This window comes from Hyperolius riggenbachi, chromosome 3, assembly GCF_040937935.1.
Source record: "Hyperolius riggenbachi isolate aHypRig1 chromosome 3, aHypRig1.pri, whole genome shotgun sequence".
Classification (NCBI taxonomy): domain Eukaryota; kingdom Metazoa; phylum Chordata; class Amphibia; order Anura; family Hyperoliidae; genus Hyperolius; species Hyperolius riggenbachi.
This window is the reverse complement of record NC_090648.1, coordinates 353,668,848-353,686,795: the sequence shown is the minus strand read 5'-3', so window position 1 is coordinate 353,686,795 and position 17,948 is coordinate 353,668,848. Positions and strand designations below refer to the sequence as shown.

Here is a 17,948-nt window from a genome sequence, read left to right as displayed (position 1 = left end):
GCTCTTTCTTCCTTTTTCGTTAGGTTTCCCTTAACTTCTTGATGCTCCATGTCTCTGAAGTCCTGCAGGACTTGTTTATAGAAACTTTCAATATATGGGCCGCGATCATTAGTGGGATAAAAGTTTGACTTTCTCTTTAATTCTGTATAGATATATTTCTCCATTTCTAGTTCATTATAATCAAGTACAGGGTTTTGTTGTCAACTTCCGTATCTACGATCAAAGGTATAATGGGTTTATCTCTGGTCTCCGAGTTGTTACGTAGTTTCTTCATGGCGAAGTGCCGCTTGAGTGTGAGTTTTCTTGTGAAGGAGTTAAGATCTATAAATAGTTCATATAGACTTGAGGGTTTTGTGGGGCAAAACGAGAGGCCTTTGCATAAAACTTGTTCTTCTACATCATTAAATTTATATGTCGATAGGTTAAAAATAGGTTTTCTGGCTAAAACATTTAGATTTTTGTTTAGACTACTGGTTCTCTGTTTGGTCTTTTTACCCCTCTTTTTCCCCGTTTCCTCTTTCTTCTGGGCTGGGGGCTTGCCTCTTTTGTGCTCTTATAGGGGAAGATACTATCAGAGGACTGGGTTGTCCGATCGGGTTCGGTAGTCTGGGCCATAATTGTGGGATTCTCCATGATGGTTGGTAGCTCTAAAAAAGATGACGATGTTGTTTTTTCTGTAAGATTAGATTCTGAGCTGCTATTAGGTCCCGATGAATAGTAGTCCGTAATCTGTTTCGGTGCCAATCGATTCATTTGGTTACCTTTAGATTGTATGTTATATCTCGGATCTTAGTGATTGGTATCGGGGTGGTGGCATTCATAGATGAGGTAGAGGGTAGTTGGAAATCTTGTGGGGGTCCTCGTATTCTAGTGGTTTCCCCCTTATCGTTTGTTTCTTCTTGTGTCTGTGAGTCATAGATACTCAAATCCAACAGTTCTTGATCGGAACTCTCTTCTTGAGCACCAATTTCAACCTTTTTTGTTGTTGGTCCTTTTCCTATTGGCGTGCTGAAAACTTCCAGTTCTCCCTGTGCTTCTGTTTCTTGATGTGGTCCAGTGTTGATTTTTTCTTTCGGTGTCTGCGGTGAGTTGTTCGTATCATGTAATCCGTCTAATTTAAGGCTGGTTACTTTGGGATTCTTCAGTTGTTGATTTGGTGGATGTACGTCACATTCCGGTATGTGTTGTGGAGAATTCGGTTCCACTGTGTTGGATTGTGTTGGGCCTTCAGGTTGGGTCGGGTTCCGACGTATATGCTCCCTGTATGATGTCTTTCTCCTTTGTTTTTGATGATGGTTTGGTCTCTGGTTAATGAGTCTGGGTGGGTGTGGTCTATATGAGGGGGCCTGTTTAGGGTGTATAACGGGTATGTTGTTGGTTTTCATCACCTCTCCGTTGGGATCTGGTAAGGTCTCTGGATCAGATGGTAGCTGATGATGAGGGGCCCTTTTGGGTCTCTGGACCCTCTGTTGGTTATTCCTATATAGATTCCTGTCACGTTGATTTTCCTAAGTTTATTCTCTGAAATCTCTAATTCAAATTTGCTCAGTTTAGTGTCTAGGATATGTGAACATGATTTAAATTGATTTGTGTGAGAGTGGGTGATAAGGAGATCTTTCTTTTCTTAATTTGAGGTTTGAGTCTGAAATAATAGATTTCCGTTTATTGGTGATACGTGTCATCATCCCCCCCGAGCAGGATTCAAGATACTCATACCATTCTTCGGTAAACACTGGATCATTAGGGAACGGGGATTCCGTTAATACACGAAGACCCCCCGGGGAGATTTTCTCCTCTATATATGTTTCCTGCATCTCGATATCTGCTAGGTTAAAAAATTCCGATTTTAACAGTTTCTCTAGAGCAAAGAAAATAGGGCCCAGGTCAAGGGTCACCTGCTCCGAGTCTAAGGTTACTCGTTCTTCTCGTTGCTCGGGCCCTTCTGGTCGAAAGTTACTTCGAAAGTTACCTAAGGCTTTTGAGGGGGTGGGAAAGGGAGGGGGGGGGGGTATTGGATAAAGGAAGGGGTAAAGGACGGGGAGGGGGGGGGAGGATAGGGAAGGGGAGAACGGGGGGGGGGAAAGGGGGAGGGAGGGCGATGGCGGGGGGTGGGAAGGGGGAGGAAGATCAGGGGGGTGTTTGAAGGAGGGGGGGGGGGTTTGGGGACAACCGGATATACCGGTGTATCGTGTCCAACGGAGCTCATTAGCATTTTGCACTGTGTAATAGGATGAATACCAGGTTGTTGGTGGTCTCTAGTACAGGTACTTAACATTGTGTAGTGTATCACAGGTTATGTTCTAGACATATGTTTAGGCCCTCTGTTTCAGAGTATTCAGCTGGAAAATCCAAAACATCTCTCTTGCCTTTAATATACCGTGTCTATTTGGAGTACTTTATCCAATACCCCCCCCCTCCCTTTCCCACCCCCTCAAAAAGCCTTAATTAGGCCGTACCCTAAGCTTTAGGTGCCACCCTACAAGTAGACTACTTGCCATTCCATTCTCCATTAAGTTAGAACTAGAGGAGTTCTCCATTTAAATACCCCAACAATATCCCGCGGCTATTTACCTATATTATTATATATTTTATATGTATTTTTTATATAGTTATACATTCGCATTTTTATCTTGTTGTACCTTTTTATTTTCCATATATTATCCATTTCTGATGTTACAATTGTGTTTCTATGTATATGTATTTTGTTTGTACTGACATGTTTCTGTACTTATTATATTGATACTTTTAACATATAGACCCTTAACCGGTGGCACCCCTCTAGTACAAACATACACACGAGGATAAGTTAAGGGCCTCCCTGAGATACTAAAATATACTAAAACGAACTAGATGCACATTAAGGGTTGCTATACACCTTACCCAGACAAAAGAGAACCGAGCTGGAGAATTTTAAAGTTTTTATGTTTATTCTCAATTGTACTTTTGTTCACCAGCAGAGGGCAACACTAGCCCTTAAACAGATACTAAGAACGAATCTCCTACGAGGTGTAGAATCAAAATTTAAATAAACAAATAATAAGAAAAGGCATCATCACTTACACACAGTAGTGTACCCTTGTATCTATTCCCGTTAGAAAAGCATGGAAATATAATTCCTCTACAAAACGTAATGCTTTTCCTTAGTCTAGCCACTACCCACGAGAGGCAGCCACCTCCAATATGGCCGCCGTTTTATGTCAGAGGTAGCCTCCACAAAGATGGCCACTATATCCCTACAGTACCCCAGGACATCCAGGCCTCCGTAGCATCATTACGTGCGGAGCGGAGTGACGTCATCATATGCGCACACGCCTACCTGGAGGTTTGGAAAACCTCATTTGGAAACCTTATTAACTCCCAGCTTTACACATGGCGCTTCTCAGGCGCCCCGGATACGTGATCTACGATCTCCACAGGTATGCCTCCCCCATATCCCTGCACCCATCAGCTTTACGCTACATACTAGCACTGCACGCAGACCTTAATCGGGGCACTATACAAATAGTATCAGCCGCCCTCTACCCCCCGGTTTCTCCACCCTCCTCAGAGACCTAACTGCCAGCTCCCCTTTGCAATGCAGCCGGCCATCCAGCCGCATCCTACTGCAAGCGGCCTGTAATGAGACCTGAGTCCCCCACTAGTCCTTCACCTCCTAGCCACACAGCTAGTAAGCCCCTCCGATGCTACATATTTGAAGGGAGCTATTTTCTTCCTACCCTCACATATGGTATATTACACTATGTGCCCTCTACCATTTTTTATGTTGCGACAATTGATAGAGGTCTGAGAACAACCGGGTTTGTGTTTACCTACACGCACATGCATATGCGCATACAGACGTGTGCGTATGTGCGTGTGTGCTGTTCTTTTGGTTACGGATACACACATATACCGCAGTGAGCATAGAATTGCAAGCTCTTATTCTTTTATCTATTTATTGATGTCATATATCCTTTTTGATGGATTTATTATATTATTTATTATATTTTTATATATATATGAGTTAGTACAATCGCTTTATGTCTTGCACAGTCAGGATAATATTATTTTACACTGTTTTACTTAAAGTGCTTTGGGATATATGATACTATATGATGTTTACTGTGATAATGTTATCTGAGAGTCGCCATTTGTTTTTAAAGGCACTTGTATTGACCTGAAGAAGCGGCGTTGAGCCGAGAAACGCGTTGTCGAAGTGCACCAATTGTCAAAATAAAATAGCTCGAATATTTAATTGTGACTCCTTTGAGCCTTTATGTCCTGCCATACATCTGTGAGGTAGGACTATTTTATTATTCCATATGTTATAGTGATTGGAACAACCATCTATTCCAGTAATAACTTACACTGTGACGCTTCCTAGACCGGGCGCCTCCTATCCCGTTCTTAAGCAGTTTTCCTCCCTCATATATACTCTATATCGAGGGTGATTTGAGTCGAGTTTCCCGACGTAAAATCATTTTTCACCAGGAGCAGCGACCAGCTGGGAAGCGCAAGGCCGAGTGGAGACGGTACTTCTCCACCTGCGAACACAAGTGGTTGCCTTTGCTGCAACCCAGACTTGTGATTATATATTTTGCTTGTTTGCACCTTATCCATATACACTAACGATATTGCACCAGAGTGGGCTCCCGGACCTGTTTGTGTTTTTCTCACCGCCTCTACATAGTTGATCTACGGAAGGACTACGTTCCAGTCCGTTTCACAATCGGGGTCCGGTAGTAGACCATCTCGACGCATAGAACAACCCATGGATCTCTTAGAAGACCGCTCCGTCCAAAGAGCAAAACTCCTGGACCAATTTAAGCTGAGTAACTTTCGACCAGAAGGGCCCGAGCAACGAGAAGAACGAGTAACCTTAGACTCGGAGCAGGTGACCCTTGACCTGGGCCCTATTTTCTTTGCTCTAGAGAAACTGTTAAAATCGGATTTTTTAACCTAGCAGATATCGAGATGCAGGAAACATATATAGAGGAGAAAATCTCCCCGGGGGGTCTTCGTGTATTAACGGAATCCCCGTTCCCTAATGATCCAGTGTTTACCGAAGAATGGTATGAGTATCTTGAATCCTGCTCGGGGGGGGATGATGACACGTATCACCAATAAACGGAAATCTATTATTTCAGAACTCAAACCTCAAATTAAAGAAAAGAAAGATCTCCTTATCACCCACTCTCACACAAATCAATTTAAATCATGTTCACATATCCTAGACACTAAACTGAGCAAATTTGAATTAGAGATTTCAGAGAATAAACTTAGGAAAATCAACCGTGACAGGAATCTATATAGGAATAACCAACAGAGGGTCCAGAGACCCAAAAGGGCCCCTCATCATCAGCTACCATCTGATCCAGAGACCTTACCAGATCCCAACGGAGAGGTGATGAAAACCAACAACATACCCGTTATACACCCTAAACAGGCCCCCTCATATAGACCACACCCACCCAGACTCATTAACCAGAGACCAAACCATCATCAAAAACAAAGGAGAAAGACATCATACAGGGAGCATATACGTCGGAACCCGACCCAACCTGAAGGCCCAACACAATCCAACACAGTGGAACCGAATTCTCCACAACACATACCGGAATGTGACGTACATCCACCAAATCAACAACTGAAGAATCCAAAGTAACCAGCCTTAAATTAGACGAATTACATGATACGAACAACTCACCGCAGACACCGAAAGAAAAATCAACACTGGACCACATCAAGAAACAGAAGCACAGGGAGAACTGGAAGTTTTCAGCACGCCAATAGGAAAAGGACCAACAACAAAAAAGGTTGAAATTGGTGCTCAAGAAGAGAGTTCCGATCAAGAACTGTTGGATTTGAGTATCTATGACTCACAGACACAAGAAGAAACAAACGATAAGGGGGAAACCACTAGAATACGAGGACCCCCACAAGATTTCCAACTACCCTCTACCTCATCTATGAATGCCACCACCCCGATACCAATCACTAAGATCCCGAGATATAACAAACAATCTAAAGGTAACCAAATGAATCGATTGCAACCGAAACAGATTACGGACTACTATTCATCGGGACCTAATAGCAGCTCAGAATCTAATCTTACAGAAAAAACAACATCGTCATCTTTTTTAGAGCTACCAACCATCATGGGAGAATCCCCACAATTATGGCCCAGACTACCGAACCCGATCGGACAACCCAGTCCTCTGATAGTATCTTCCCCTATAAGAGCACAAAAGAGGCAAGCCCCCAGCCCAGAAGAAAGAGGAAACGGGGGAAAAAGAGGGGGTAAAAAGACCAAACAGAGAACCAGTAGTCTAAACAAAAATCTAAATGTTTTAGCCAGAAACCTATTTTTAACCTATCGACATATAAATTTAATGATGTAGAAGAACAAGTTTTATGCAAAGGCCTCTCGTTTTGCCCCACAAAACCCTCAAGTCTATATGAACTATTTATAGATCTTAACTCCTTCACAAGAAAACTCACACTCAAGCGGCACTTCGCCATGAAGAAACTACGTAACAACTCGGAGACCAGAGATAAACCCATTATACCTTTGATCGTAGATACGGAAGTTGACAACAAAACCCTGTACTTGGATTATAATGAACTAGAAATGGAGAAATATATCTATACAGAATTAAAGAGAAAGTCAAACTTTTATCCCACTAATGATCGCGGCCCATATATTGAAAGTTTCTATAAACAAGTCCTGCAGGACTTCAGAGACATGGAGCATCAAGAAGTTAAGGGAAACCTAACGAAAAAGGAAGAAAGAGCGTTGAAGAACTTGAGATCAAATAAAGACATAGTGATAAAATCGGCTGACAAGGGGGGGGGGGGGGGGGGATAGTCGTAATGAACAAAGAGGACTACGTTAGAGAGGCCCACAGAATTCTACAAGATCAAGAATACTATAAGAAATTAAAAGAAGCCCCGACCATCGAATATAAAGGAGTGATGGACGCGATGATAAAACGAGCGTGGGAAGAAGGAATTATCAGCAAAACAGAAAAAGAGTACATCATTATACCAAACCCACCAGTAGCACACTTCTACCATCTCCCAAAGATTCACAAATCAGTCACCAACCCACCCGGCCGTCCTATTATAGCTGGAATTGAGTCATTGACATCACATCTGTCGGAATTAGTGGACCAACACCTACAACCATTTGTACAACAGCTACCATCCTACCTCAGAGATTCCACTCAATTACTGGCGGAACTGTAAGAAATCGAATGGAAGAGTACCTACGTATGGGTAACACTCGACGTATGCTCCCTGTATTCCAACATTCACCATCATATTGGGCTTAGGGCAGTCTGGCATTATCTCAATTCCAGCGAGATACTACCAGTGAAACAAAAGTACTTTCTCATTCAAGCCATAGCATTCATCCTTACGCATAATTTCTTCGAATTTATGGGCACCACTTACTTGCAGACCAGAGGAACGGCGATGGGGGCGGGGTTTGCCCCGAGCTATGCTAACCTAACAATGGGCCTACTGGAAAAGCTGCTACTAGGCCCTGACAATCCTTATAATAAGAATATAATCCTGTACAGAAGGTACATAGACGACCTATTCATCATTTGGGACGGGGATATCGCATTAATCAACGCATTTAAGGACTATCTCAATGGGAACAGTTGGGGGATTACGTTCACCTCGAATTATAACAAAGAAGAATTAGAATATCTTGACATAGTCGTATACCATGAGGAAGAAAAAATAAAATCAAGAAATCTTTTCAAAACAGTGGACTCTAATTCATATATTGATTTTCACAGTTGCCACCATAAACCATGGAAAACAAACATCCCATATGGTCAGTTCCTGAGGATCAGAAAGAATTGTACAGATATCACTACATTCAATGATCAAGCAAAAACCCTGACCGAAAAATTCAAAGAAAAACATTTCCCAAAGAAACTTGTTAATGAGGCAAAAAGAAAAGCGAGGGCAGCAGACAGAGAAGAAATACTGAGGGGACCACGAAAATTACAGAAAACGAAAAAAGAAAACAAAGAAATGGAACCAAGCTTTATTACACGATATTCTAACAACCATAGATCAATAAGAAATATCCTGAACAAACATTGGCCTCTACTGATGAATGATCCATTTCTGAAAACTAATCTCACAAATAAACCAAAACAAGTGTTTCGCCGCGCTAGAACTCTGAAAAATATATTGGCCCCTAGTAGAGTAAAAAAGGACGATATAATGGTCCAAGCCAGTACCGACAGAGATAAGGGAAGCAAACCATGCAGGAAACCACGGTGTCTATGTTGCCCGCTACTTCAAACAGATCAAAGACATTTCACCTCAACTGCAACCGATACTACGTTTACGATCCAGAATGCAGTGGATTGTTCTAGTGACTTTATCATATATCTGATCACATGCCCTTGTGGACTCCGATATGTAGGCAGAACCACCCAATTCCTCAGGTCACGGTGGGGACAACATAAAAGGAACATCCAAAGAGGCTTCCTGAAACACGGTCTCTCACGGCATTACAAATATATCCACAATCAGTCCATAGACGGCACTACAGTCTGCCCAATCGAACAAATTAAGAAAAGTACTCCAAATAGACACGGTATATTAAAGGCAAGAGAGATGTTTTGGATTTTCCAGCTGAATACTCTGCAACCAGAGGGCCTAAACATATGTCTAGAACATAACCTGTGATACACTACACAATGTTAAGTACCTGTACTAGAGACCACCAACAACCTGGTATTCATCCTATTACACAGTGCAAAATGCTAATGAGCTCCGTTGGACACGATACACCGGTATATCCGGTTGTCCCCAAACCCCCCCCCCCCCCCTCCTTCAAACACCCCCCTGATCTTCCTCCCCCTTCCCACCCCCCGCCATCGCCCTCCCTCCCCCTTTCCCCCCCCCCCCGTTCTCCCCTTCCCTATCCTTCCCCCCCCCCCCCCCCGTCCTTTACCCCTTCCTTTATCCAATACCCCCCCCTCCATTTCCCACCCCCTCAAAAGCCTTAATTAGGCCGTACCCTAAGCTTTAGGTGCCACCCTACAAGTAGACTACTTGCCATTCCATTCTCCATTAAGTTAGAACTAGAGGAGTTCTCCATTTAAATACCCCAACAATATCCCGCGGCTATTTACCTATATTATTATATATTTTATATGTATTTTTTATATAGTTATACATTCGCATTTTTATCTTGTTGTACCTTTTTATTTTCCATATATTATCCATTTCTGATGTTACAATTGTGTTTCTATGTATATGTATTTTGATTGTACTGACATGTTTCTGTAATTATTATATTGATACTTTTAACATATAGACCCTTAACAGGTGGCACCCCTCTAGTACAAACATACACACGAGGGATAAGTTAAGGGCCTCCCTGAGATACTAAAATATACTAAAACGAACTAGATGCACATTAAGGGTTGCTATACACCTTACCCAGACAAAAGAGAACCGAGCTGGAGAATTTTAAAGTTTTTATGTTTATTCTCAATTGTACTTTTGTTCCCCAGCAGAGGGCAACACTAGCCCTTAAACAGATACTGGGAACGAATCTCCTACGAGGTGTAGAATCAAAATTTAAATAAACAAATAATAAGAAAAGGCATCATCACTTACACACAGTAGTGTACCCTTGTATCTATTCCCGTTAGAAAAGCATGGAAATATAATTCCTCTACAAAACGTAATGCTTTTCCCTTAGTCTAGCCACTACCCACGAGAGGCAGCCACCTCCAATATGGCCGCCGTTTTATGTCAGAGGTAGCCTCCACAAAGATGGCCACTATATCCCTACAGTACCCCAGGACATCCAGGCCTCCGTAGCATCATTACGTGCGGAGCGGAGTGACGTCATCATATGCGCACACGCCTACCTGGAGGTTTGGAAAACCTCATTTGGAAACCTTATTAACTCCCAGCTTTACACATGGCGCTTCTCAGGCGCCCGGATACGTGATCTACGATCTCCACAGGTATGCCTCCCCCATATCCCTGCACCCATCAGCTTTACGCTACATACTAGCACTGCACGCAGACCTTAATCGGGGCACTATACAAATAGTATCAGCCGCCCTCTACCCCCCGGTTTCTCCACCCTCCTGAGAGACCTAACTGCCAGCTCCCCTTTGCAATGCAGCCGGCCATCCAGCCGCATCCTACTGCAAGCGGCCTGTAATGAGACCTGAGTCCCCCACTAGTCCTTCACCTCCTAGCCACACAGCTAGTAAGCCCCTCCGACGCTACATATTTGAAGGGAGCTATTTTCTTCCTACCCCTCACATATGGTATATTACACTATGTGCCCTCTACCATTTTTTATGTTGCGACAATTGATAGAGGTCTGAGAACATCCGGGTTTGTGTTTACCTACACGCACATGCATATGCGCATACAGACGTGTGCGTATGTGCGTGTGTGCTGTTCTTTTGGTTACGGATACACACATATACCGCAGTGAGCATAGAATTGCAAGCTCTTATTCTTTTATCTATTTATTGATGTCATATATCCTTTTTGATGGATTTATTATATTATTTATTATATTTTTATATATATATGAGTTAGTACAATCGCTTTATGTCTTGCACAGTCAGGATAATATTATTTTACACTGTTTTACTTAAAGTGCTTTAGGATATATGATACTATATGATGTTTACTGTGATAACGTTATCTGAGAGTCGCCATTTGTTTTTAAAGGCACTTGTATTGACCTGAAGAAGCGGCGTTGAGCCGAGAAACGCGTTGTCGAAGTGCACCAATTGTCAAAATAAAATAGCTCGAATATTTAATTGTGACTCCTTTGAGCCTTTATGTCCTGCCATACATCTGTGAGGTAGGACTATTTTATTATTCCATATGTTATAGTGATTGGAACAACCATCTATTCCAGTAATAACTTACACTGTGACGCTTCCTAGACCGGGCGCCTCCTATCCCGTTCTTAAGCAGTTTTCCTCCCTCATATATACTCTATATCGAGGGTGATTTGAGTCGAGTTTCCCGACGTAAAATCATTTTTCACCAGGAGCAGCGACCAGCTGGGAAGCGCAAGGTGGAGTGGAGACGGTACTTCTCCACCTGCGAACACAAGTGGTTGCCTTTGCTGCAACCCAGACTTGTGAGTATATATTTTGCTTGTTTGCACCTTATCCATATACACTAACGATATTGCACCAGAGTGGGCTCCCGGACCTGTTTGTGTTTTTCTCGCCGCCTCTACATATTCAGTAGGACTATTAGCTGTGTATCCACCTGACTTCTCCACAACACAACTGATGGTCCCAACCCCATTTATAAGGCAAGACATCCCACTTATTAAACCTGACAGGGCACATCTGTGAAGTGAAAAACATTTCAGGTAACTACCTCTTTAAGCAAATCAAGAGAATGCCAAGAGTGTGCAAAGCAGTAATCAAAGCAAAAGGTGGCTACCTAGAATCTGAAATATTTTCAGTTGTTTCACACTTTTTGGTTATATACTATACTTCCACATGTGTTCATTCATAGTTTGGATGCCTCCAGTGTGAATCTACAATGTTCATAGTCATGAAAATAAAGAAAACTCTTTGAATGAGAAGGTGTGTCCAAACTTCTGTACTGTATATATATATATATATATATATATACATATATATATATATATATATATATATATTTTACTGTTTTGGGAATATCTAAATCATTATATGCGCATTCAGGCTGGGAGCACACTTGTCTGTGCAGAAGACCATGTGTGTTCTGGCATGTGTTTTTCTCTGCATTCTTTCCTGCTTTTGCAGTTTTTTATTTGCGTTTTATGTGCATTTTTCATGCATTTCTGTTTTGTGTTTTTATCCATATGCCTTTTCAAAAGACAGCAAAATTAAATTATTACATTTAATAATTTTATAAATTTCCATAGGAAAGCATTGTATCGCATGTGATTCACATACAGTATGCGGGAAGAAGGAACTTGCTGTGCGATGTTTTAAAATTAACATAAAATTGCATTGGAAAGTGCACTCCAATGTGATTTTTTTTTTTGTGAGGTCTATAGACTTACCGTATATTAAATGCAATTTTGCATGCATTTTTTGGTATGCGCAGGGATGGATTTTTACTTTTTACTGGCAAAGACTGACAAGCTGCCCCTGGACCAAAAGCATCCTAACACGGCAGGGATTAGATGGTATGCTCCTCTGAGTACAGTTAGAGAAGTGATGGCAGGGATTACATTAAGCTCCTCTGAGGACTGTTAGTGACATGCTGGCAGGGATTAGATTGTAAACTTGATGGCGAGCGGCCCATTCAGTGAGTGACAGGCAGCTCAAAGAACACTGTAATGCATGGAATACACCATGAGTTTTTTTTGTTAGATAGATGGCTCGATAGATACTTTACAACAGACCCAATCTGAATTTGATCGTTTTTCTGATCAATTTTCTCATAGAAAAGAATGGAAATTGATCAGAAAAATAATCACAAAATCGATTGGAAAGACAATCGGACTGTAAATCTGCTGAAAAATCTCAGTGTGTATTCCCAGCATAAGTTCCCGTTCGCTGCCCCTTATCCACCGAGTGCCAGATCTGGCTGTTGGTAGCTGCATACCGCTATGTGAAAACTCTGTGTAGCAGGATGAATGTTCAGCAGGCTGCTACTGCCACCCTGCTGCCCACAGTCCGCCCCTTGCTCTCCTGGTGCCCTAGGCCATGGCCTTTGAGGCCTAGTCTGAAATCCAGTCATGAGTATGCGGCAAAACGCATGCGAATCAAACTAAGTGTACTCCTAGCCTCAGGTTGAAATGGAAAGTCATTTTTTAATAACACTGAATCACAAAATGGCTCATGTATCAATGATACGTGTAATCTCAAAATGTTTTCAAGTGAAGAAACAAAGCAACAATTTACGAGGAATATATATACAGGTAGTCTGCAGGTAATGAACGAGATAGGGACTGTAAGTTTGTTCTTAACCTAAATCCATCCATAAGTTGAAACACTGTGTCATCTCTGTCCCCTGTACCTCCTCTATGCCCCCTGCACTGGCGCACGGAAGGGGTTGTTCCGGGTGTCTGGAACCACCCCCTTGCACCTAGACCGGAAGTGCCTACGGAATCTGAGCAGCGGCAGCCACTGAATGTAATAGTGCAGCTGCCGCTTGCTCATGTGTGTGCGCAGTAGGGGGGCCCGGGGCCCGCTAGCCGTGTGGGGGGGGGGAGCGCTGTCACCCTCCCTATTGAGGGACCCCCCAGCCAGATATGCTGCTTCTTCCCCGCAGCCCCGCAGTCTCCCGGAGGCAGATCAGGGCTACGGCAAGATGGCTGCCGAAGCCCTGCTTTGGAGACTGTGTCTCCAGTACAGGACTTCGGGAGCCATCTTGCTGTAGCCCTGCACTCTGCCTGTCAGCCCGGGAGATGTGCTGCAGGAGGATCATCGGGGAGCTGGTGCCAGATGCCAGGAGAGGAGAAGGCTTCTGTCAGGTAAGTGATTTGGTTTTTTTTCACAGGTGCATTTTTTTTCTAGTTTCTGCTGCCCACATTAAGATTTTCAGGTGTCTGCTGCCCACATTACGATTTTCAGGTGTCTGCTGCCCACATTACAATTTTCAGGTGTCTGCTGCCCACATTACGATTTTCAGGTGTCTGCTGCCCACATTACGATTTTCTGGTCACTGCTGCCCACATTGCGATTTTCAGGTGTCTGCTGCCCACATTACGATTTTCAGGTGTCTGCTGCCCATATTACGATTTTCTGGTCACTGCTGCCCACATTGCGATTTTCAGGTGTCTGCTGCCCACATTACGATTTTCATGTGACTGCTGCCCACATTACGATTTTCTGGTCACTGCTGCCCACATTACGATTTTCTGGTCACTGCTGCCCACATTGCGATTTTCAGGTGTCTGCTGCCCACATTACGATATTCAGGTGACTGCTGCCCACATTGCGATTTTCAGGTGTCTGCTGCCCACATTGCGATTTTCAGGTGTCTGCTGCCCACATTACGATTTTCATGTGACTGCTGCCCACATTACGATTTTCTGGTCACTGCTGCCCACATTACGATTTTCATGTGACTGCTGCCCACATTACGATTTTCTGGTCACTGCTGCCCACATTGCGATTTTCAGGTGTCTGCTGCCCACATTACGATTTTCAGGTGACTGCTGCCCACATTGCGATTTTCAGGTGTCTGCTGCCCACATTACGATTTTCTGGTCACTGCTGCCCACATTGCGATTTTCTGATGACTGCTGCCCACATTGCGATTTTCAGGTGTCTGCTGCCCACATTGCGATTTTCAGGTGTCTGCTGCCCACATTACGATTTTCTGGTCACTGCTGCCCACATTGCGATTTTCTGATGACTGCTGCCCACATTGCGATTTTCAGGTGTCTGCTGCCCACATTGCGATTTTCAGGTGTCTGCTGCCCACATTACGATTTTCTGGTCACTGCTGCCCACACATTGCGATTTTCTGGTGCCTGCTGCCCACATTGTGATTTTCTGGTGACTGCTGCCCACTTTACGATTATTTTCTGGTGACTCCAGCCCACATTACGATTATTTTCTGATGACTGCTGGCTGCTGCCCACATTACGATTATTTTCTGATGGCTGCTGCCCACATTACGATTATATATATACACTGGCTGTATGCAGGGGGAACTGGCTATATACACTGGCTATATGCAGGGGGATCTGGCTATATACACTGGCTATATGCAGGGGGAGGCATCTGGCTGCATACAGTGGGTATATGGGTATATACAGGGGGGGGGATCTCTGGCTATATATACAGCAGATCTGACTATATACACTGGCCATATATACAAGGGGGATCTGGCGAAATACAAGGGGTAATGTACTAAACGGGGAGTTATCTGGCTATATACTATAAATGGGGATCATATGGTTACTTATCCTAACTGGGGGGGGGCCTCATCTGGCTACCTGTGTGATAAATGGGGGTCATCTGGTCACCTATACTAAAGAGGGGTGGGGTAATTTCGTTATCCATAATAAAGGGGGTTATCTGGCTACTTAATCACTGCCACATTATATATATTTTGGCGAAACGCTACTGCATCATGTGTATTTTGTAGAGAAACACTGCGCATTGTGTGTATTTTGTGGAGAAATGCTGTGCATCATGTGGATTTTGTAGGCAAACGCATGCGCGGTAGTGTGCGGCTTGCCAAAAGAGACCTATCAGGAACCCCCCCCTTGAAAATCCTGGATTTGCCCCTGCCCTGTGCCTCCATTGTCCCCCCTCTGTGTCACCTCTGTTCTCCTGAGCCGTCAGTATCCTCCTCTGTGCCACCTCTTACTGTCTATTGCTTCATCCCCATACTCTGTGTCCCACTGTGTCACTTCGGTCCTCCTGTGCCCTCAGTGTTCCGCAGCAAAATGTCATTTTACCAGTTTAAAAAACCTTTTTAACATTTTTCATTTGATGCTCTGTAAACTGATTTTTTTTTCAAAAGCTACAAGGTGTTTTTTAAAAAAATGTTTTTTTTACTTGTTCCCACAGAATCATATTTCACATTTTTGGGCTGATCGTATTGGCAGGATGTTGGTTTGTAAGTTGGGTACTCGTAAGTACGGGACTACGTACACCCTCACGTATGCACTCACCCACACACACACACTAGAGTTGGGCCGAACGGTTCGCCGGCGAACGTGGTTCGCGCGAACGTAGGTGGTTCGCATGCGGGTACCGCACGCGAACCTTTTGCGGAAGAAGTTCGGTTCGCCCCATAATGCACTGAGGGTCAACTTTGACCCTCTACATCACAGTCAGCAGGCCCAGTGTAGCCAATTAGGCTACACTAGCCCCTGGAGCCCCACCCCCCCTTATATAAGGCAGGCAGCGGCGGCCATTACGGCCACTCGTGTGCCTGCATTAGTGAGAGTAGGGCGAGCTGCTGCAGTCTCTCATATAGGGAAAGATTAGTTAGGCTTAACTTCTTCCTGGCTGCATACCTGTTCTGTTCAGTGAGCCCTCAGCCCACTGCATACCTGTACTGTGATCCTGCCACTGCATACCTGTTCAGTGATCCTGCCACTGCATACCTGTTCAGTGATCCTGCCACTGCATACCTGTTCTGTTCAGTGAGCCCTCAGCCCACTGCATACCTGTACTGTGATCCTGCCACTCCATACCTGTTCAGTGATCCTGCCACTGCATACCTGTTCTGTTCAGTGAGCCCTCAGCCCACTGCATACCTGTACTGTGATCCTGCCACTGCATACCTGTTCAGTGATCCTGCCACTGCATACCTGTTCAGTGATCCTGCCACTGCATACCTGTTCTGTTCAGTGAGCCCTCAGCCCACTGCATACCTGTACTGTGATCCTGCCACTCCATACCTGTTCAGTGATCCTGCCACTGCATACCTGTTCTGTTCAGTGAGCCCTCAGCCCACTGCATACCTGTACTGTGATCCTGCCACTCCATACCTGTTCAGTGATCCTGCCACTGCATACCTGTTCAGTGATCCTGCCACTGCATACCTGTTCTGTGAACCCGCCACTGTATACCTGTTCTGTGAACCCGCCACTGTATACCTGTTCTGTTCAGTGGACCCGCCACTGTATACCTGTTCTGTTCAGTGGACCCGCCACTGTATACCTGTTCTGTTCAGTGGACCCGCCACTGTATACCTGTTCAGTGAACCCGCCACTGCATACCTGTTGTGTTCAGTGAACCTGCCACTGCATACCTGTTGTGTTCAGTGAACCTGCCACTGCATACCTGTTCTGTGAACCCGCCACTGTATACCTGTTCTGTTCAGTGGACCCGCCACTGTATACCTGTTCAGTGAACCCGCCACTGTATACCTGTTCTGTTCAGTGGACCCGCCACTGTATACCTGTTTAGTGAACACGCCACTGCATACCTATTGTGTTCAGTGATCCTGCCACTGCATACCTGTTCTGTGAACCCGCCACTGTATACCTGTTCTGTTCAGTGGACCCGCCACTGTATACCTGTTCTGTGAACCCGCCACTGTATACCTGTTCTGTTCAGTGGACCCGCCACTGTATACCTGTTCTGTTCAGTGGACCCGCCACTGTATACCTGTTCTGTTCAGTGGACCCGCCACTGTATACCTGTTTAGTGAACACGCCACTGCATACCTATTGTGTTCAGTGATCCTGCCACTGCATACCTGTTCTGTGAACCCGCCACTGTATACCTGTTCTGTTCAGTGGACCCGCCACTGTATACCTGTTCTGTGAACCCGCCACTGTATACCTGTTCTGTTCAGTGGACCCGCCACTGTATACCTGTTCTGTTCAGTGGACCCGCCACTGTATACCTGTTCTGTTCAGTGGACCCGCCACTGTATACCTGTTCTGTTCAGTGGACCCGCCACTGTATACCTGTTCTGTGAACCCGCCACTGTATACCTGTTCTGTTCAGTGGACCCGCCACTGTATACCTGTTTAGTGAACACGCCACTGCATACCTATTGTGTTCAGTGATCCTGCCACTGCATACCTGTTCTGTGAACCCGCCACTGTATACCTGTTCTGTTCAGTGGACCCGCCACTGTATACCTGTTCTGTTCAGTGGACCCGCCACTGTATACCTGTTCTGTTCAGTGGACCCGCCACTGTATACCTGTTCTGTTCAGTGGACCCGCCACTGTATACCTGTTCTGTTCAGTGGACCCGCCACTGTATACCTGTTTAGTGAACACGCCACTGCATACCTATTGTGTTCAGTGATCCTGCCACTGCATACCTGTTCTGTGAACCCGCCACTGTATACCTGTTCTGTTCAGTGGACCCGCCACTGTATACCTGTTCTGTGAACCCGCCACTGTATACCTGTTCTGTTCAGTGAACCTGCCACTGCATACCTGTTGTGTTCAGTGAACCTGCCACTGCATACCTGTTCTGTGAACCCGCCACTGTATACCTGTTCTGTTCAGTGGAC

At 44.5% G+C, this 17,948-nt stretch overlaps 1 long non-coding RNA gene across 1 annotated transcript in view; it reads left to right on the top strand.

The window, feature by feature from the left end:
* LOC137561522 (uncharacterized) overlaps positions 1-10,820 on the top strand; it is an 11,824-nt gene extending 1,004 nt beyond the window's left edge. The window contains exons 2-3 of the long non-coding RNA XR_011030038.1: positions 4,143-4,278; positions 10,717-10,820. This is a non-coding gene — a long non-coding RNA (uncharacterized lncRNA). The remainder of the gene's footprint in view (positions 1-4,142; positions 4,279-10,716) is intronic.
* The last annotated feature ends 7,128 nt before the right edge of the window (positions 10,821-17,948 follow it).